We start from the raw sequence: 21,473 nt of genomic DNA on the forward strand, positions 1-21,473 counted from the left end.
TGATCAGGCGGTTAGTTAGGGTGAACAGTGAGAGCCTTCTCCCGCGTATGGAAATGGCTGGCACGAGGGGACATAGCTTTAAACTAAGGGGTAATAGATATAGGACAGAGGTCAGAGGTAGGTTCTTTACGCAAAGAGTGGTGAGGCCGTGGAATGCCCAACCTGCAACAGTAGTGAACTCGCCAACATTGAGGGCAGTTAAAAGTTTATTGGATAAGCATATGGATGATAATGGCATAGTGTAGGTTAGATGGCTTTTGTTTCGGTACAACATCGTGGGCCGAAGGGCCTGTACTGCGCTGTATCGTTCTATGTTCCATGTTCTATGTTCCCGAAATGCTCCCCGACTGAAACATCTACCACCTGGCCGGGGTCATTCCCCAATACCAGATCCAGTACCGAAACCTTCCCTCGGACTGTCTACATATTGTTTTAAGTGCCCTCCTGGAAGCTCCTTACAAACTCCACCCCGTCTAAGCCCCGGCACTAAGTGAGTCCCAGTCAATATTGGGGAAGTTGAAGTCTCCCATCACCACAACCCTGTTGCTTTTACTCTTTTCCAAAATCTGTCTACCTATCTGCTCCTCTATCTCCCGCTGGCTGTTGGGAGGCCTGTAGTAAACCCCCAACATTGTGACTGCACCCTTCTTATTCCTGATCTCTACCCATATAGCCTCACTGCCCTCTGAGGTGTTCTCCCGCAGTACAGCTGTGATATTCTCCCTAACCAGTAGCGCAACTCCGCCACCCCTTTTACATCCCCCTCTATCCCACCTGAAACATCTAAATCCTGGAACGTTTAGCTGCCAATCCTGCCCTTCCCTCAACCAGGTCTCTGAAATGGCAACAACATCATAGTTCCAAGTACTAATCCAAGCTCGAAGTTCATCTGCCTTACCCGTAATACTTCTTGCATTAAAACATATGCACTTCAGGCCACCTGACCCTGTCTGCTCTGCCTCAGAGCCACGCTGTCCCTATTCCCTAGTTCTCCCTCAATGCTCTCACCTTCTGACCTATTGCTCCCGTGCACACCCCCCTGCCATACTAGTTTAAACCCTCCCGTGTGACACTAAAAACCTCGCGGCCAGGATATTTATGCCTCTCCAGTTTAGATGCAACCTGTCCTTCTTATATAGGTCACACCTGCCCCGGAAGAGCTCCCAGTGGTCCAGATAACGGAAACCCTCCCTCCTACACCAGCTGTTTAGCCACATGTTTAGCTGCTCTATCTTCCTATTTTTAGCCTCACTGGCACGTGGCACAGGGAGTAATCCCAAGATTACAACCCTAGAGGTCCTGTCTTCTAACTTACTGCCTAGCTCCCTGAACTCCTGCTGCAGGACCTCATGCCCCTTCCTGCCTATGCCGTTAGTACCAATATGTACAACGACCTCTGCCTGTTTGCCCTCCCCCTTCAGGATGCCCTCTACCCGTTCGGAGACATCCTGGACCCTGGCACCAGGGAGGCAACATACCATCCTGGAGTCTCTTTCACGTCCACAGGAGTGCCTATCTGTGCCCCTGACTAGAGAGTCCCCTATTACTATTGCTCTTCTGCGCTTTGACCCTCCCTTCTGACCATCAGAGCCAGCCGTGGTGTCACTGCTCTGGCTGCTGCTGTTTTCCCCTGGTAGGCTATCGCCCCCGACATTATCCAAAGGGGTATACCTGTTCGAGATGGGGACAACCACAGGGGATTCCTGCACTGACTGCCTGCCCTTTCTGGTGGTCACCCATTTCTCTGCCTGCATCTTGGGTGTGACCACATTTATATAACTGCGATCTATGACTCTTTCCGCCACCTGCATGCTCCTAAGTGCATCCAATTGCTGCTCCAACCGAACCATGCGGTCTGTGAGGAGCTCAGTTGGGTGCACTTTCTGCAGATGAAGCCATCCGGGACGCTGGAAGTCTCCTGGACCTGCCACATCTCACAATCAGAGCACTGCACCCCTCTAACTGACATTGCGTCAATTAATTAAAATTAAAAGTTAAAAAAAATGTTTTAGATATTTTTTTTAATCTATCTGGTTCCTAGCACTAGATTTCTAATATAAATGCGAAAGCTAAATATAGTACTCTCCGATCTCTGGCTTAGATACCCCTCGAAATTATAATTCAGTCATTATGTTTAATTAGTTACCAATGCTTAATTTTTTTAAATTTAGTGTAGATTCCCAACCAGCCACTCAGGTCACAGCCTTTCTGTGATGTCACTTCAGTTTCCCCCCGACACACACAATTTGAAAAAGGTATAAAAGTAAAAATGAGTAAAAATCACTTCCTTACCTTCTTACCTTCTGAGTGTCTTAGATGTTCTCAGGTTCTCTCCCTGACAGAGACTGCTCCTCCTCCTCCGAACGGCTCCCAAACTAGGCCGCGATCTTTTAAAATCTCCACTTTTATAAGAACATAAGAACTTGGAGCAGGAGTAGGCCATCTGGCCCCTCGAGCCTGCTCCGCCATTCATGGCTGATCTTTTTTGGACTCAGCTCCACTTTTCGGCCTGAAAGCCGTAACCCTTAATCCCTTTATTCTTCAAATAACTATCTATCTTTATCTTAAAAACATTGAATGAAGGAGCCTCAACTGCTTCACTCGGCAAGGAATTCCATAGATTCACAACCCTTTGGGTGAAGCAGTTCCTCCTTAGCTCAGTTCTAAATCTACTTCCCCTTATTTTGAGGCTATGCCCCAGAGTTCTGCTTTCACCCGCCAGTGGAAACAATCTGCCCGCATCTATCCTATCTATTCCCTTCATAATACATTTCTATAAGATCCCCCCGCATCCTACTAAATTCCAACGAGGACAGTCCCAGTCAACTCAACCTCTCCTCGTAATCCAACCCCTTCAGCTCTGGGATTAACCTTGTGAATCTCCTCTGCACACCCTCTAGCACCTGTACGTCCTTTCTCGGGTAAGGAGACCAAAACTGAACATAATACTCCAGGTGTGGCCTCACTAACACCTTATACAATTGCAGCATAACCTCCCTAGTCTTAAACTCCATCCCTCTAGCAATGAAGGACAAAATTCCATTCGATATCTTAATCACCTGTTGCACCCGTAAACCAACTTTTTCCGACTCATGCACTAGCATACCCAGGTCTCTCTGCACACCGGCATGTTTTAATATTTTATCATTTAAATAATAATCCCTTTTGCTATTATTCCTACCAAAATGGATAACCTCACATTTGTCAACATTGTATTCCATCTACCAGACCCTAGCCCATTCACTTAACCTATCCAAATCCCTCTGCAGACTTCCAGTATCCTCTGCACATTTTGCTTTACCACTCACCTTAGTGTCATCTGCTAACTTGGACACATTGCACTTGGTCCCCAACTCCAAATCATCTATGTAAATTGTGAACAGTTGTGGGCCCAACACTGAACCCTGAGGGAGACCACTAGCTACTGATTGCCAACCAGAGAAACACCCATTAATCCCCACTCTTTGCTTTCTATTAATTAACCAATCCTCTATCCTTGCTACTACTTTACCTTTAATGCCATGCATCTTTATCTTGTAACATACAGCACAGAACAGGCCCTTCGGCCCTCGATGTTACGCCGAGCATTGTCCGAAACCAAGATCAAGCTATCCCACTCCCTGTCATTGTGGTGTGCTCCATGTGCCTATCCAATAACCGCTTGAAAGTTCCTAATGTGTCCGACTCCACTATCACAGCAGGCAGTCCATTCCACACCCTAACCACTCTCTGAGTAAAAAACCTACCTCGGACATCCCTCCTATATCTTCCACCCTGAATCTTATAGTTATGCCCTCTTGGAACAGCTACATCCACCCAAGGAAATAGTCTCTGAACGTCCACTCTATCTATCCCCCTCATCATCTTATAATCCTCGAATTAAGTCGCCTCTCATCCCCCTCCGCTCCAAAGAGAAAAGCCCTAGCTCCCTCAACCTTTCCTCATAAGACCTATCCTGCAAACCAAGCAGCTTCCTCGTAAATCTCCTTTGCACCCTTTCCAATGCTTCCACATCCTTCCTTTAATAAGGTGACCAGAAATGCACACAATACTCCAAATGTGGTCTCACCAGGGTCATGTACAGTTGCAGCATAACCCCGCGGCTCTTAAACTCAAGCCCCCTGTTAATAAACGCTAACACACTATAAGCCTTCTTCACGGCTCTATCCACTTGGGTAGCAACTTTCAGAGATCTATGGACATGAACTCCGAGATCTCTCTGTTCCTCCACATTCCTCAGAACCCTGCCGTTGACCCTGTAATCCGCATTCAAATTTTTTCTACCAAAATGAATCACCTCTCACTTATCAGGGTTAAACTCCATCTGCCATTTTTCAGCCCAGCTCTGCATCCTATCAATGTCTCTTTGCAGCCTACAACAGCCCTCCACCTCATCCACTACTCCACCAATCTTGGTGTCATCAGTAAATTTACTGACCCACCCTTCAGCCCCCTCCTCCAAGTCATTGATAAAAATCACAAATAGCAGAGGACCCAGCGCTGATCCCTGTGGTACACCGCTGGTAACTGGTCTCCAGTCTGAACATTTTCCATCCACTATTACCCTCTGTCTTCTATGTGATAGCCAGTTACTTATCCAATTGGCCAAGTTTCCCTCTATCCCACACCTCCTTACTTTCTTCATGAGTCGACCATGGGGAACCTTATCAAATGCCTTACTAAAATCCATGTATACGACATCAACTGCTCTCCCTTCATCTACACACTTAGTTACCTCCTCAAAGAATTCAATCAAATTTGTGAGGCAAGACTTACCCTTCACGAATCCTTGTTGACCATCCCGGATTAAGCTGCATCTTTCCAAATGGTCATAAATCCTGTCCTTCAGGACCATTTCCATTAACTTACCGACCACCGAAATAAGAATAACTGGCCTATAATTACCAGGGTCATTCCTATTCCCTTTCTTGAACTGAGGAACAACATTCGCCACTCTCCAGTCCTCTGGCACTATCCCCGTGGACAGTGAGGACCCAAAGATCAAAGCCAAAGGCTCTGCAATCTCATCCCTTGCCTCCCAAAGAATCCTTGGATATATCCCATCTGGCCCAGGGGACTTGTCGACCCTCAGGTTTTTCAAAATTGCTAATACATCCTTCCTCAGAACATCTACCTCCTCCAGCCTACCCGCCTGTATCACACTCTCATCCTCAAAAACATGGCCCCTCTCCTTGGTGAACACTGAAGAAAAGTATTCATTCAACGCCTCTCCTATTTCTTCTGCAGCAATCTTTTGCGTGGCACCTTGTCAAAAGCTTTCTGGAAATCCAGATATACCACATCCATTGGTTCCCCGTTATCTACTGCACTGGTAATGCCCTCAAAAAATTCCACTAAATTAGTGAGGCACGACCTGCCCTTTATGAACCCATGCTGCGACTGCGCAATGATACAATTTCCATCCAGATGCCTCGCTATTTCTTCCTTGATGATAGATTCCAGCATCTTCCCTACTACCGAAGTTAAACTAACTGGCCTATAATTACCTGATTTCTGCCTACCTCCTTTTTAAAACAGTGGTGTCACGTTTGCTAATTTCCGATCCACCGAGACCACCCCAGAGTCTCGTGAATTTTGGCAAATTATCACTAGTGCATTTGCAATTTCCCTAGCCATCTCTTTTAGCACTCTGGGATGCATTCCATCAGGGCCAGGAGACTTGTCTACCTTTAGCTCCATTAGCTTGCCCATCACTACTTCCTTCGCAATAACAATAATCTCAAGGTCAGCACCTGTCATAGCCTCATTTCCATCAGTCACTGGCATGCCTGTTCAGTTTCTCAGCCATTTCCTCATCTCCCATTATTAAATCTCCCTTCTCAACCTCTAAAGGACCTTAGCCACTCTTTTTTGTTTCATATATTTGTCAAAATTTTTACTGTCTGTTTTTATATTCTGAGCAAGTTTGCTCTCATAATCTATTTTACTCTACTTTTTAGCTTTTTTAGTAGCTTTCTGTTGCCCCCTAAAAATTTCCCAGTCCTCTAGTCTCCCACTAATCTTTGCCACTTTGTATGCTTTTTCCTTCAATTTGATACTCTCCCTTATTTCCTTAGATATCCACGGTCGATTTTCCCTCTTTCTACCGTCCTTCCTTTTTGTTGGTATAAATCTTTGCTGAGCAATGTGAAAGATCGCTTGGAAGGTTCTCCACTGTTCCTCAGCTCTTTCACCATAAAGTCTTTGCTACCAGTCTACCTCTTCTCTCATCCCATTGTAATCTTCTTTGTTTAAGCACAAAACACTAGTATTTGATTTTACCTTCTCACCCTCCATCTGTATTTTAAATTCCACCATCTTGTGATCGCTCCTTCCGAGAGGATCCCTAACTATGAGATCATTGATCAATCCTGTCTCATTAACAGGGCCAGATCTAGGACCGCTTCTTCCCTCGTAGGTTCCATTTCATACTGTTCTAGGAAACTATCGCGGATACATTCTATAAACTCCTCCTCAAGACTACCTTGACCGACCTGGTTAAACCAATCGACATGTAGATTAAAATCCCCCATGATAACTGCTGTACCATTTCTACATGCATCAGTTATTTCTTTGTTTATTGCCTGCCCCACCACATTGTTACTATTTGGTGGCCTATAGACTACTCCTATCAGTGACGTTTTCACCTTATTATTCCTGATTTCCACCCAAATGGATTCAACCTTATCCTCCATAGCACCAATGTCATCCTTTACTAATTGCCTGGATGTCATCCTTAAATAACAGAGCTACACCACCTCCTTTACCATCCACTCTGTCCTTCCAAGTAGTTTGATACCCTTGGATATTTAACTCCCAGTCGTGACCATCCTTTAACCATGTTTCAGTAATGGCCACTGAATCATAGTCATTCACGATGATTTGCGCCATCAACTCATTTACCTTATTCCGAATACTACACGCATTCAGGTAAAGTACACTTATGTTGGCTTTTAATCCTCTGCTTTGAATCTTAACACCTTGATCAGTAATTCCTCCTAAGTTATTTTTCCTCTTAACGTTTCTCCTAATTTTTCTTGTCATTGAACCCATATCTTCATGTAACAACCTGCCGCGTCGCTTTCCATTTGAAAATGAATGAAATGAAAATCGCTTATTGTCACAGGTGGGCGTCAAATGAAGTTACTGTGAAAAGCCCCTAGTCGCCACATTCCGACGCATGTTCGGGGTGGCTGTTACGGGAAGATTTATGTTTTTACTTCCCGTTTTATTCCTTTTATTATTACTGGGCCTATTAACTGAGCTCCCCTCAGTCACTGTAGCTTGTACTGTCGCCCTTTTTGATTTTTGACTACGGCTTCTCTGCCTGACACTTTCCCCCTTCCTGCCTTTTGTTTCTGCAATTGTTTTACTACCTTCTGATTTCCTGCATTGGTTCCCATCCCCCTGCCACATTAGTTTAAACACTCCCCAACCGCTCTAGCAAATAGTCTAGGTCATCAGTTCCAGTCCTGCCCAGGTGTAACCCGTCCAGTTTGTACAAGTCCCATCTCCCCCAGAACCGGTCCCAATGCCCCAGGAATCTGAAACCCTCCCCCTGACACCATCCCTTCAGCCATGTATTCATTCCATATATCCTGTCATTTCTAGTCTGACTAGCACGTGGCATCGTTAGTAATCCTGAGATCACTACCTTCGAGGTCTGATTTTCTTAACTTCCTTCCTAGCTCGCTGTATTCTGCTTTTAGGACCTCATCCCTTTTTTTACCTATGTCGTTTGTACCGATGTGTACCATGACCACTGGCTGTTCACCCTCCCCCTCCAGAATGTCCAGTACCCGCTCCGAGACATCCTTGACCCCAGCACCAGGGAGGCAATAAACCATCCTGGAGTCTCGTTTGCGGCCACAGAAATGCCTGTTTATTCCCCTTACAATTGAATCCCCTATAACTATTGCACTGTCACACTTATCACCCGTCCCCTCTGCAACAGAACCAACCGTGGTGCCACAAGTTTGGCTGTTGCTGTTTTCCCCTGACAGGCCATTCCCCTCAGCAGTATCCAAAGCGGTATATCTGTTCTGCAAGGGAATGGCCACAGGAGATTCCTGCACTACCTGCCTCGCTCTCTTGCTTTGTCTGGTCACCCATTCCCTTCCTGCCTGCGGAGCCTGAGCTTGCGGTGTGACCACCTCTCTACACGTGCTATCCGACTCGCATGTCTCCAGCCGCCGCCACTCCAGCTCTGAAACTCGAGCTTCCAGGAACTGTAACTGGAGACACTTCCTGCACACATGCTGACCCTGGGGCAGGAACTGTCCCCAGCCTGCCACATGGAGCAAGAGGAGCAGACCATGCCTTGGATCTGTCCTGCCATGAATTTTTCCTTTAAATTAAACCTTTGAAATTAAACTTGAGAAAGATGTTTTTGTGTCAGATTAAAACCAATCCCCATGTACTATTCAAGTAGCTTTATCCCTGAGTATTTATTTTGCTTGATTTTACAACAAATTAAATAGTTATTTAATTGAAATTTAAAAAGTTATTTAATTACAAATAAAAAAGTTATTTAAATCAACTTTAAAATAATAATTTAAATCAACCCAAAATAGTTATTTGAGTGAGATTTTAAAATTATGAAATAGTAATTCAAATCAACTTAAAAATAGTAATCTAAGTCAAGTGGTTCGGCCACATTAGGAATACTGCGTCCAGTTCTGGTCGCCACATTACCAAAAGGATGCGGATACTTTGGAGAAGGTGCAGAGGAGGTTCACCAGGATGTTGCCTGGTATGGAGGATGCTAGCTATGAAGAGAGGTTGAGTAGATTAGAATTATTTTCATTAGAAAGACGGAGGTTGAGGTCTACAAAATCATGAGAGGTATAGACAGGGTGGATAGCAAGAAGCTTTTTCCCAGAGTGGGGGACTCAATTACTAGGGGTTCAAGGTGAGAGGGGAAAAGTTTAAAGGAGATATGCGTGGAAAGTTCTTTACGCAGAGGGTAGAGGGTGCCTGGAACGCATTGCCGGCGGAGGTAGTAGAGGCGGGCACGATAGTGTCATTTAAGATGTATCTAGACAGATACATGAATGGGCAGGGAGCAGAGGGCTACAGGTCCTTAGAAAATAGGCGACAGTTTTAGATAGAGGATCTGGATCGGTGCGGGCTTGGAGGGCCGAATGGCCTGTTCCTGTGCTGTAATTTTTCTTTGTTCTTTGTAAGCTACGGCATGGAGACAGGCCCTTTGGCCCAAACTGGTCCATGCCAACCAAAAAGCCCATCTAAGCTAATCCCATTTGCCTGCATTTGATCCATATCCCTCTAAATCTTTCCTATCCATGTATCTGTCCAAATGCCTTGAAAATATTGTCAATGTCCTTGCTTCAACCACTTCCTTCGCCAGTTCTTTCCACATACTTACCACCCTCTGTGTAACAGTTATATTGTTAAATTTAACAATATGTTATATTGCAGAATGTGACAGTATGATGGATGAACTTTACGTTTTCAGCTCTGGAACACCTTTAACCCACCATAGTTGGTGGCATCTGTCTTCTCAGAGTCTGCCACCAAAGCAGAGACATGCAACGGATAAATAATCTACTTGCTGTAAAGTGAGAAGGAGTGCTTCTCCTGCCTCCACGTGAATAACATGGGTGGTTGTGGGTCTCCTTCTCAGGGTTTGTCCAGTGAGGGAGGTTGTCTGAAATTTGGAGGGCCTGGCCCATCGAGGTGCACAATTGTCTCTGCAGCTGGATGTAATTAATTGCAATGAGGAAGGTCGTCAGGCCCTTCTCCTAATGCAACAAATTGAGTGCTCTATTCATTTTGCCCTGGTTATTAGGCTCTATGTTCTCAGACATGACACATATTTCTCCAAATTCCTCTCATCAATATTTTCTTCTGTAACACTGTCCAGTGACACAAATTGCTGATATTAGGAATGTCTCTGAAACAAACTCTGAATAGAACAAAAGAACAACGAACAAAGAACAGTACAGCACAGGAACAGGCCCGTCGACCCTTCATGCCTGCACCAACCTTTGCCAAAACCCTAAGCACTTCCTTGTGCCGTATCCCGCTATACCCATTCTATCCATGGGTAGATGCCTTTTGAAAGCCTTTAATGTATCTGCTTCCACAACCTCCCATGCCAATACGTTCCAGGCACTCACCACCCTCTGCATAAAAACCTGCCTCGCACATCTCCACTGGAGTGTTGATTTTGGGCTGCAGAAGAATGCTAAAGTGGGAGTTCAGTGACTGACAGATATTAAGGGTTCATTTTTATCTAAAGTCTAGTCTTTTATTTAGTAAGTTAACTTAATAGTTTCTGTTTTGGTTGGAAGATGGTGAGTTTTAAACTAGCTTTAAACAGAGTTTAAGCTCTACTTGCAGCTGAAGCTTGTTAATTGTTTTATTGGATTAAGCCAGTTTTCAGAGGGTCAAGTCAGACAGTATAAAAGGTGGACAATCTTAAAGTGCTTACTTTGTTTACACTGGAGTGCTGACTTTGGGCTGCATTAGAGTGCTAAAGTGGGAGTTTGTGTCTGAGGGAGTTTGGTGTGGAGGGAGAAAAGTGCTCCTTTCATTTCCTACACTTCCTCGAAGAGCATGAGAGGAGCTGGGAGTTTACAAAGAGTACAGCTGACTGGGAGCAGAGTCAGAGGGCGGAGTTCCAGCTGGTTCACAGGGCAGAATCTCAGCTACATTCTGTAGGGTAAGAGTTGTTGTTTTTTTTTTTGGGGGGGGGGGCATCAAGCTATATTTGTATCATTCAGCAGAATCACCAATTTTAGAGGATTCAGTTGAGAGAGTAGCAGCAGTGTATATATAGTTTAAGGGCCTAAGGGTATTTCATCTTCAATTTTCTTTTTCCTTTTACATCTCGGGTCTGGTGGCCTGAAGTGCATATGTTTTAATGCAAGAAGTATTACGGGTAAGGCAGATGAACTTCGAGCTTGGATTAGTACTTGGAACTATGCCGTTGTTGCCATTACAGAGACCTGGTTGAGGGAAGGGCAGGATTGGTAGCTAAACGTTCCAGGATTTAGATGTTTCAGGCGGGATAGAGGGGGATGTAAAAGGGGTGGCGGAGTTGCGCTACTGGTTAGGCAGAATATCACAGCTGTACTACGGGAGGACACCTCAGAGGGCAGTGAGGCTATATGAGTAGAGATCAAGAATAAGAAGGGTGCAGTCACAATGTTGGGGGTTTACTACAGGCCTCCCAACAGCCAGCAGGAGATAGAGGAGCAGATAGGTAGACAGATTTTGGAAAAGAGTAAAAGCAACAGGGTTGTGGTGATGGGAGACTTCAACTTCCCCAATATTGACTGGGACTCACTTAGTGCCAGGGGCTTAGATGGGGCAAAGTTTGTAAGGAGCATCCAGGAGAGCTTCTTAAAACAATATGTAGACAGTCCAACTAGGGAACGGACTGTACTGGACCTGGTATTGGGGAATGAGCCCAGCCAGGTGGTAGAAGTTTCAGCATTTTGGGAACAGTGACCACAATTCAGTAAGTTTTAAAGTGCTGGTGGACAAGGATAAGAGTGGTCCTAGGGTGAATGTGCTAAATTGGGGGAAGGCTAATTATAACAATATTAGGCGGGAACTGAAGAACATAGATTGGGGGCGGATGTTTGAGGGTAAATCAACATCTGACATGTGGGAGACTTTCAAGTGTCAGTTGAAAGGAATTCAGGACCAGCATGTTCCTGTGAGGAAGAAGGATAAATACAGCAATTTTCGGGAACCTTGGATAACGAGAGATATTGTAGGCCTCGTCAAAAAAAAAAAGGAGGCATTTGTCAGGGCTAAAAGGCTGGGAACAGACGAAGCCTGTGTGGAATATCAGGAAAGTAGGAAGGAACTTAAGCAAGGAGTCAGGAGGGCTAGAATGGGTCACGAAAAGTCATTGGCAAATAGGGTTAAGGAAAATCCCAAGACTTTTTACACGTACATAAAAAGCAAGAGGGTAGCCAGGGAAAGGGTTGGCCCACTGAAGGATAGGCAAGGGAATCTATGTGTGGAGCCAGAGGAAATGGGCGAGGTACTAAATGAATACTTTGCATCAGTATTCACCAAAGAGAAGGAATTAGTAGATGTTGTGTCTGGAGAAGGGTGTGTAGATAGCCTGGGTCATATTGAGATCCCAAAAGACGAGGTGTTGGGCATCCCAGGTAGCTAAGTCTATCCCAGGGCCTGATGGGATCTACCCCAGAATACTGAAGGAGGCTAGAGAGGAAATTGCTGAGGCCTTGACAGAAATCTTTGGATACTCACTGTCTTCAGATGATGTCCTGGAAGACTGGAGAATAGCCAATGTTATTCCTCTGTTTAAGAAGGGTAGCAAGGATAATCCAGGGAACTACAGGCCGGTGAGCCTTACATCAGTGGTAGGGAAATTACTGGAGAGAATTCTTCGAGACAGGATCTACTCCCATTTGGAAGCAAATGGATGTATTAGTGAGAGGCAAAAATGGGATGAGAATTTAAAAAGTGATTTTAGGGAGTTAGATTGGAAGCTAAAGAGCAGGACCAGTAGAGTAGTGATCTCAGGATTGCTACTGGTGCCACGTGCATGTGAGGCAAGGAACAGAGAGCGGGTGCAGCTGAACATGTGGCTACAGGGCTGGTGCAGAAGGGAAGGCAAAACTAGTTTGGCAGGGGGATGGGAACCGGTGCTACGGATCAGAGGATAGGTTAGCTGTTGAACAGGCAGAAATAGTATGCAGCGAGTCTGTGAAGAAAGATAGACAGTTGATAGGACAAAGTTGCACTCAGTGGGATGGGTTAAAGTGTGTCTGTTTCAATGCAAGGAGTGTCATGAATAAGGGAGATGAACTTAGAGCATGGATCAGTACTTGGACCTACGATGTTGTGGCCATTACGGAGACATGGATTTCACAGCGGCAGGAATGGTTGTTAGATGGTCAGGGGTTTAGATGTTTTAAAAAGAATAGGGAGGGAGGTAAAAGAGGAGGGGGAGTGGCACTGTTAATTAGGGAGTGCATCACAGCTGCAGAAAACGAGGTAGTCGAGGAGGGTTTGTCTATTGAGTCAGTATGGGTGGAAGTCAGAAACCAGAAAGGAGCAGTCACTTTATTGGGAGTTTTCTATAGACTTCCCAATAGCAGCAGAGAGATACATAGAAGATAGGAGCAGGAGGAGGCCTTTTGGCCCTTCGAGCCTGCTCCGCCATTCATCACGATCATGGCTGATCATCCAACTCAATAGCCTAATCCTGCTTTCTCCCCAAAACCTTTGATCCCATTCTCCCCAAGTACTATATCCAGCCGCCTCTTGAATATATTCAAGGTTTTAGCATCAACTACTTCCTGTGGTAATGAATTTCACATGCTCACCACTCTTTGTGTGAAGAAATGTCTCCTAATCTCTGTCCAAAATGGTTTACCCTGAATCCTTAGACTATGACCCTTAGTTCTGGACACACCCATCATTGGTAACATCTTCCCTGCATCTACCCTGTCTAATCTTGTTAGAATTTTATAAGTCTATGAGAGCCCCCTCATTCTTCTGAACTCCAGCAAGAACAATCCTAACCTAGTCAATCTCTCCTCATATGACAGTCCCGCCATCGCTGGAATCAGTCTGGTAAACCTTCGCTGCACTTCCTCGAGAGCAAGAACATCCTTCCTCAGAGAAGGAGACCAAAACTGCACACAATACTCCAAGTGTGGCCTCACCAAGGCCCTGTACAATTGCAGCAACACATCCCTGCTCCTGTACTCAAAACCTCTCACAATGAAGGCCAACATACCATCAGCCTTCTTTACCGCCTGCTGCACCTGCATGCTTACCTTCAGCGACTGGTGCACAACGACACCCAGGTCCCGCTGCACACTCTCCTCTCCCAATTAACAACCATTCAGGTAGTAATCTGCCTTGCTGTTTTTGCTTCCAAAATGAATAACCTCACACTTATCCAAATTATACTGCATCTGCCATTGGTTTGCCCACTCGCCCAATCTATCCCAATCTTGCTGTAGAATCCTCGTCACAATTCACCCTCCCACCTAATTTGGTATCATCTGCCAACTTTGAGATGTTACATTTTATTCCCTCATCCAAATCATTAATATATATTGTGAATAGCTGGGGTCCCTGCACCGATCCCTGTGGTACCCCACCAGTTATTGCCTGCCAATTTGAAAAGGACCCATTAATCCCTACTCTTTGTTTCCTCTCTGCCAACCAGTTTTCCATCAATACATTTCCCCCAATCCCATGCGCTTTAATTTTGCACAATAATCTCTTATGCAAGACTTTATCAAACAACTTCTGAAAGTCCAAATATAACCACAATGACTGGTTCCCCCTTGTTGACTGTACTGGTTACCTCTTCAAAGAATTCCAACAGATTTGTCAAGCATGATTTTCCCTTCATAAATCCATGCTGATTCTGACTGATCCTGCCACTGCTTTCTAAATGTTCTGCTATGAAGTCCTTGATAATGGATTCAAGCATTTTCCCCACTACCAGTGTTAGGCTTACTGGTCTATAATTCCTTGCTTTCTCTCTGCCTCCCTTGTTGAATATCGGAGTGACGTGAGCTACCCTCCAATCTGCAGGGACAGTCCAGAGTCTATAGAATCCTGGAAGGTGACCACCAATGCAGCCACTATTTCCAGAGCCACCTCCTTAAGCACTCTGGGATGCAGATTCTCAGTCCCTGGGGATTTATCCGCCTTCAATACAATCAGTTTTCCCAGCACCATTTCTCTACTAATGTTGATCTCCCTCAGTTCTTCCCTCTCACTAAACATTTCATTCTCCAACATATCTGGGATCTGATTTGTTTCCTCATTTGTGAAGACAGCATCAAAGTATGTAAATCAAAGTATGGATGGAGGAAGATTGGGCGGCAGATCTTGGAAAGCTGCAGAAGTAACAGAGTTGGTGTCAGGGATGACTTCAGCTTCCCTAATATTGACTGGAACCTCCTTAGTGCAAATGGTTTGGATGGAGCAGATTTTGTCAGGTGTATCCAGGAAGGATTCCTTACTCAATATGTAGAAACGCCAACTAGAGGAAGGCCATATTGAATTTGGTGCTTGGCAACAAACCAGGCCAGGTGTCAGATGTTTCAGTGGGAGAGCATTTTGGTGACAGTGACCACAAATCCTTGACCTTTACCAGAGTCATGGAGAGGGATAGGATCAGACAGTATGGGAAGGTACTTAATTGGGGGAGGGGGAAATATACTGCTATTAGACAGGAGCTGAGGAGCATAACAAAGAACAAAGAACAGTACAGCACAGGAACAGGCCCTTCAGCCCTCCAAGCCTGCGTCGACCATGCTGCACGTCTAAACTAAAATCTTCTACACTTCCAGGATCCGTATCCCTCTATTCATGTATTTGTCCAGATGGCCCTTAAACGTCACTATCATCCCTGCTTCCACCACCTCCTCCGACAGCGAGTTCCATGCAGCCACTACCCTCGGTGAAAAAAACTTGCCTCGTACATCTCCTCTAAACCTTGCCCCTCGTACCTTAAACCTAAGTAATTGACCCCTCTACCCTCTGTCTCTGACTATGCACTCTGTCTATGCCCCTCATAATTTTGTAGATTGCGAACAGTTGTTCTCAAGGGAAATGCACAACAGTAATGTGGGGGTTGTGTAAGGGGCACTTGCTGCGAGTGCTGAATAGTTTTGTCCTACTGAGACGAGGAAGGAATGGTAAGGAGAAGGAGCCTTGGATGACAAGAGGAGTGGAGCCAAGACAAATAGGAAGCTTACGTAAGATTGAGGAAGGTTGCTGGGAATTACAGGCCAGTTATGCCCCTGTTCAAAAAAGGGAATAGGGATAACCCTGGGAATTACAGGCCAGTTAGTCTTACTTCGGTGGTAGGCAAAGTAATGGAAAGGGTACTGAGGGATAGGATTTCTGAGCATCTGGAAAGACACTGCTTGATTAGGGATAGTCAGCACGGATTTGTGAGGGGTAGGTCTTGCCTTACAAGTCTTATTAAATTCTTTGAGGAGGTGACCAAGCACGTGGATGAAGGTAGAGCAGTGGATGTAGTGTACATAGATTTTAGTAAGGCATTTGATAAGGTTCCCCATGGTAGGCTTATGCAGAAAGTAAGGAGGCATGGGATAGTGGGAAATTTGGCCAGTTGAATAACGAACTGGCTAACCAATAGAAGTCAGAGAGTGGTGGTGGATGGCAAATATTCAGCCTGGAGCCCAGTTACCAGTGCCGTACCGCAGGGATCAGTTCTGGGTCCTTTGCTGTTTGTGATCTTCATTAATGACTTGGATGAGGGAGTTGAAGGGTGGGTCAGTAAATTTGCAGATGATACGAAGATTGGTGGTGTTGTGGATAGTGAAGATGGCTGTTGTCGGCTGCAAAGAAACATAGATAGGATGCAGAGCTGGGCTGAGAAGTGGCAGATGGAGTTTAACCCTGAAAAGTGTGAGGTTGTCCATTTTGGAAGGACAAATATGAATGCGAAATACAGGGTTAACGGTAGGGGTCTTGGCAATGTGGAGGAGCAGAGAGATCTTGGGGTCTATGTTCATACATCTTTGAAAGTTGCCACTCAAGTGGATAGGGCTGTGAAGAAGGCCTATGATGTGCTAGCGTTCATTAGCAGAGGGATTGAACTTAAGAGCCGTGATGCAGCTGTTCAAAACCTTGGTAAGGCCACATTTGGAGTACTGTGTACAGTTCTGGTCGCCTCATTTTAGGAAGGATGTGGAAGCTCTGGAAAAGGTGCAAAGAAGATTTACCAGGACGTTGCCTGGAATGGAGAGTAGGTCTTACGAGGAAAGGTTGAGGGTGCTCGGCCTTTTCTCATTAGAACGGAGAAGGATGAGGGGCGACTTGATAGAGGTTTATAAGATGATCAGGGGAATAGATAGAGTAGACAGTCAGAGACTTTTTCCCCGGGTGGAACAAATCATTACAAGGGGACATAAATTTAAGGTGAAAGGTGGAAGATATCGGAGGGATATCAGAGGTAGGTTCTTTACCCAGAGAGTAGTGGGGGCATGGAATGCACTGCCTGTGGACGTAGTTGAGTCGGAAACATTAGGGACCTTCAAGCAGCTATTGGATAGGTACATGGATTACGGTAAAATGATATAGTGTAGATTTATTTGTTCTTAAGGGCAACACGGTAGCATTGTGGATAGCACAATTGCTTCACAGCTCCATGGTCCCAGGTTCGATTTCGGCTTGGGTCATTGTCTGTGCAGAGTCTGCATGTCCTCCCCGTGTCTGCGTGGGTTTCCTCCGGGTGCTCCGGTTTCCTCCCACAGTCCAAAGATGTGCGGGTTAGGTGAATTGGCCAATGATAAATTGCCCTTAATGTCCAAATTGCCCTTGGTGTTGGGTGGAGGTGTTGAGTTTGGGTAGGATGCTCTTTCCAAGAGCTGGTGCAGACTCAAAGGGCCGAATGGCCTCCTTCTGCACTGTAAATTCAATGATAATCTATGATTAATCTAGGACAAAGGTTCGGCACAACATCGTGGGCCGAAGGGCCTGTTCTGTGCTGTATTTTCTATGTTCTATGTTCTATGAAGCAAGGACCTGGCACAGCTCTAGAGGGTTACAAGGTAGCCAGGAAGGAACTCAAAAATGCACTTAGGAGAGCTAGAAGGGGGCATGAAAAAGTCCTGGTGGGAAAGATTAAGGAAAACCCCAAGGCGTTCTACACTTATGTGAGAAATAAGAGGATGATCAGAGTGAGAGTAGGGCCGATCAGGGATAGTGGAGGGAACTTGTGCCTAGAGTCTGAGAAGGGAGGGGAGGTTCGAAATGAATATTTAGCTTCAGTATTCACCAGAGAGAGGAACCTTGTTGCTCATGAGAACAGCATGAACCAGGTTAATAGACTCGGATAGGTTGATATTAACAGGTCGGATATTGGAGGTCGGTGACGAGTGGTGTCCTGTTCTGGGACCTCTGCTCTTTGTGGTTTTTATAAATTACTTGGATGAGGAAGTGGAAGAGTGGGTTAGTAAGTTTGCCGATGACACGAAGGTTGGTGGAGCTGTAAATAGTGTTGACGGCTGTTGCAGATTACAACAGGGCATTGACAGGATGCAGAGCTGGCTGAGAAGTGGCAGATGGAGTTTAACCCAGATAAATGTGAAGTGATTCATTTTGGAAGGTCGAATTTGAATGCTGAATACAGGGTTAAAGGCAAGATTCTTGGAAATGTGGAGGAACAGAGGGATCTTGGGGTCCACGTACATAGATCCCTCAAAGTTGATAGGGTTTCATAGAATTGACAGTGCAGAAGGAAGTCACCCAGCCCATCGAGTCTGCACCGGCTCCTGGAAAGAGCACCCTACCCAAAGTCAACACCTCCACCCTATCCCCACAACCAAGCTACCCCACCCAACACTAAGGGCAATTTTGGACACTAAGGGCAATTTATCACGGCCAATCCACCTAACCTGCACATCTTTGGACTGTGGGAGGAAACCAGAGCACCCGGAAGAAACCCACGCACACACGGGGAGGATGTGCAGACTCCGCACAGACAGTGACCCAAGCTGGAATCGAACCTGGGAACCTGGAGCTGTGAAGCAATTGTGCTATCCACAATGCTACCGTGCTGCTGAAGGATTATGGTGTGTTGGCTTTCATTAACAGGGGGATTGAGTTTAAGAGCTGTGAGGTTTTGCTGCAGCTTTATAAAACCCTGGTTAAACCACACTTGGAATATTGTGTCCAGTTCTGGTCGCCTCATTATAGGAAAGATGTGGATGCTGTGGAGAGGGTACAGAGGAGATTTACCAGGATGCTGCCTGCACTGGAGGGCATGTCTTGTGAAGAAAGGTTGAGGGAGCTAGGACTTTTCTCACTGGAGCGAAGAAGGCAGACGGGTGACTTGATAGAGGTGTACAAGGTGATGAGAGGCATGGATAGAATGGATAGCCAGAGACCTTTCACTAGGGCGGAAATGGCTGTCATGAGGGGACATAATTTTAAGGGTATTGGAGGAAGGTATAGGGGAGATATCAGAGGTAGGTTCTTTACACAGAGAGTAGTGGCGCGTGGAATGCACTGCCAGCAGAGGTGGTGGAGTCAGAGTCATTGGCAACATTTTAGCAACGCTTGGACAGGCGTGTCGGTTAGGTTGATCTTGATTGGGATAAATGGTTAGCATAACATCGTGGGCCAAAGGGCCTGTACTGTGCTGTTCTATATTCTAAGTGCTATGTAAACCTTGCCCCATGGACCTTAAACCTATGCCCCCTGGTGACTGACCACTCCACCCTGGGAAAGAGTGCCTGCCCATCTACTCTATCCATGCCCTCATAATCTTGTAGACCTCTATCAGGTCACCCCTCAATCTCCGTCTTTATAATGAAAACAGTCCCAGTCTATTCAGCCTCTCCACATAGCTCACACCCTCCAGACCAGGCAACATCCTGGTAAACCTCCTGTGTACCCTCTCCAAAGCCCCCACATCCTTCTGGTAGTGTGGTGACCAGAATTGTGCGCAATATTCCAACTGGGGCCTTACCAAGGTTCTATACAACTGTAGTATGACTTGGCAGTTTTGATACTCGATGCCCCGTCCAATGAAGGCAAGCATTACGTATGCTTTCTTGACTATCTTGTCCACTTGTATTACCACCTTCAATGGTCTGTAGACATGCATGCCCAAATCTCTGTGACTTTCTATATTCCTAACAGTTTTGCCATTTATGTATATTTCCCCTCTATGTTAGACCTACCAAAATGCATTTTATAATAATAATAGCCTTTTATTGCAACAAGTATGAAGTTACTGTGAAAAGTCCCCAATCGCCACATTCCGGCGCCTGTTTGGGTAAACTGGTATGGGAATTGAACCCGCGCTGCTGGCCTTGTTCTGCATCACAAGCCATCTGTCTAGCCCACTGAGCTAAACCATTGGCTGAAATTTGTTCAGATTAAACTCCATTTGCATTTCTCTGCCCAAATCCCCAATGTATCCATGTCCTGCTGTGTCTTCTGACAATCCTCAACACTGTCACTCCACCAACCTTGGTGTCATCCGCGAACCTATTAATCAGACCGGCTACATTTTCCTCCAAAGCGTTTATGTACACCACAAACAACAGAGGCCCAAGCACAGCTCCCTGTGGAACACCACTAGTCACAAACTTCCATTCAGGAAAACACCCTTCTACTGCTAATCTTTGCCTTCTGTGACCGAGCCAGTTCTGTATCCATCTTACCACCCACCTCTGATCCTGTGTTACTTCACCTTTTATACCAGTCTGCCATGAGGCACCTTGTTAAAGGCTTTATTGATGTCCATGTAAACATCATCCACCGCCCTCCCCTCATTAATCATCTTTGTCACCTCCCCTTCGCAAAACCATGCTGTCTGTCGCTTATGAGTCTATTTGTTTCCAAATGGGTATAAATCCTGTCCCTGAGAATTCTCTCCAATAAGAATGTTCAGGATTCATCGATTTCATAGAATGTACAGTGCAGAAGGAGGCCATTCGGCCCATCGAGTCTGCACCGGCTCTTGGAAAGAACTCCCTACCCAAGCCCACACCTCCACCCTATCCCCATTACTCAGTAACCCCACCCAACACTAAGGGCAATTTTGGACACTAAGGGCAATTTATCATGGCCGATCCACCTAACCTGCACATATTTGGACTGTGGGAGGACACCGGAGCACCAGGAGGAAACCCAGGCACACGCGGGGAGAACGTACAGACTCCGCATAGACAGTGAGGATGACCCATGAACTGTTGGAGAAGTTGTGAATTTCTTGAATTCCCCTTTATTTGCTGATGTGCTTTGGGTAATCAATCCCCCCATTTCACTCCAGTCACATTAATAATGGTGCTCAGCCAAAAATTAATTATTTCCCCTCTTAACTTAAACCTATGCCCTCTAGTTCTTGATTCCCTAACTCTGGGAGAACGACTGAGTGCATTCACCCTATCCATGCCTCTCATGATCTTATACGCTCCAAAGAAAAATGTCCTACCCTGTCCAATCTCTCCCTTTAACTCAGTCCTTTGAGTCTTGGCCTTGTAAATCTCTTCTGCACTCTCTCCAGTTGATAACATCTTGCCTGTGGCAAGGCAATCAAAACTGAACACAATATTCCAGATGCGGCCTCACCAACAATTGCAACATAATTTAACAGTTATCATATAATCTCATATAATTATTATTGGTGAATCAATGTGCCCCAGTCCAATGCTTGGTGCCTTCTTGGTGGATGGTCAGGAACATTGAGTGTGGCTCACATGCTAATCTGGATATTCCTATAGAATTCCTGTAGAAAACCGTTAACCTCAACACTCAGAGATAAAAACGTGCAAATTAGCCCAGATTCCTATCCCTGATCGCAATCTATAGACATCACTGAGTTCACATGCACAGCCCCCTGTAGTTGAAATGCCTATTGGTGCTCATTGCCCAGATTTACCCATGTAAAAATGGAGATTGTGAATCAATGGCGGAGAGCAGCCAGCGCCTGGTAAATTGGACGGCCACTAGAG

The 21,473-nt window shown here is 45.6% G+C and overlaps 1 protein-coding gene across 3 annotated transcripts in view; it reads right to left on the bottom strand.

Moving 5' to 3' along the window:
- The window catches only part of LOC140396102 (aldo-keto reductase family 1 member D1-like), a 155,061-nt gene that overhangs the window by 93,593 nt on the left and 39,995 nt on the right, over window positions 1-21,473 (bottom strand). The window lies entirely within an intron of this gene.

The sequence above is a fragment of the Scyliorhinus torazame genome, chromosome 19 (genome assembly GCF_047496885.1).
Source record: "Scyliorhinus torazame isolate Kashiwa2021f chromosome 19, sScyTor2.1, whole genome shotgun sequence".
Taxonomy (NCBI): Eukaryota; Metazoa; Chordata; class Chondrichthyes; order Carcharhiniformes; family Scyliorhinidae; genus Scyliorhinus; species Scyliorhinus torazame.